Source organism: Peromyscus eremicus, chromosome 2 (genome assembly GCF_949786415.1).
Source record: "Peromyscus eremicus chromosome 2, PerEre_H2_v1, whole genome shotgun sequence".
In the NCBI taxonomy this organism is placed as follows: domain Eukaryota; kingdom Metazoa; phylum Chordata; class Mammalia; order Rodentia; family Cricetidae; genus Peromyscus; species Peromyscus eremicus.
The window spans coordinates 65,043,884-65,045,336 of NC_081417.1; positions in this window are offsets into that span (position 1 = coordinate 65,043,884).

The following is a 1,453-nucleotide window of genomic DNA, read 5'->3' on the forward strand; positions in this document are numbered from 1 at the left end:
GCAGGCTCAGGGCCCTTGGCTGGCTTTGTGTTCTGTTTTCTCTCCTACCAGTTTATAGTACTGTCTGCATGTCACCCGGATGCTTCACCCTGAGGGAGGGACCCATGACCCCTGTTGACATGCTTGCCCAGTGCCCAGTGCCCTTGCCTGCCCTCGGTGTGTGGAGAGAGTTGAGCAGAGTCACAAGCTCCCCCAGCAGGCCTGGCCTGGGGGCACAAAAACATCTCTTTGTGTCAATGTTTGACAAATTTCAGGACCTTTCCTTTCTCTGCAGTGGCCTAGCAACACACATACAGGGCAGTAGGGGAGACACTTATTAATGTGTTACTTAGGACTGGGGCAGCAGAGCGAAGCCTTGGCATGGACCCAGATGAGAGCTGAGTGGTGCTAGGTGCACGAGATTCAGAAACTTCAAGGCCATCTTCTGCTGTACAGTGGGCTGGAGGTCAGCTGGGGCTACACGCTTCAAAAAAAAATAAAGACCCCAGAAGGTCCAGCTGACATCTGTCAACCCTGAGCACATTATCTACTGGAGCCCTTATGGGTCCCCATAAAATCAGTAAAGAAATCACCATGTTGCAGCCTCCCCCCACCCCCACTGCCCCCATCTGAGAGCAAGTCACTAAGCAGCTCTAAGACCAAAATGAGGCCTGTAGAGCTGAAGGACGGGCCTGGGGTCCTGAGCTAGTCCTACACTGCCTTCGGGATCTGCATCCCTGGCTGTGAAGTCTAGGCTGGCCTTGAACTTGCAAACCTGCCTCTACCTCCTGAATGCTAGAATTATAAGCATACATCAGCACATCTTGCTCGGTGTCTCTATTACAAGCACAGTACATACTTATCCCTCAACAAGCCAAGAGGCAAGTACTATTATAATCCCTATCTTACAAATGAAGAAACTGAGGCACACAAAATTTTAATAATTGTTCATGGTGGTGGAGCTGGCATTCAGCCCCAGGTAGCTGTGGATTTAATGTAGGGAATCATCCTAAATATTAAAGGTATAATATCTGGATTCAGACCTTCTCCCCAAGCCTCCTGGAGTATGCAGGTCAGGCTTGGCTTAGAGTTTGGTGTGTTTAATCAGAGGCCTCTCTCTGCCTGGGATACTGTGGCTAAAGTAGACCTAGCATGGCTCATCATGGCTATCTCCCCTCCTCATTCTGACAGCATACTCAAGAGACTCTCATATCCATAGCTACTCACACAGGTCCCTTTTCAGTACGCTCCTCACTCATCCAGGCTCCTAGGGATGCTTGGCCGTCCCCAGGCCATATCACCCTTGAGGGCACACACTCGAAGTCTCTCAGAGCCCTACACTCAGCCCACACCAACACACCGCCTCTTTCCTGGACAATCAATCAATCTCGGGAGCCACAAGCCCCACCCACATTGGGGTGGCTGAGAGCCCGGTCCCGGCCCCGCCCCCAGCGCCGGCCCCGCCCCCACTTCC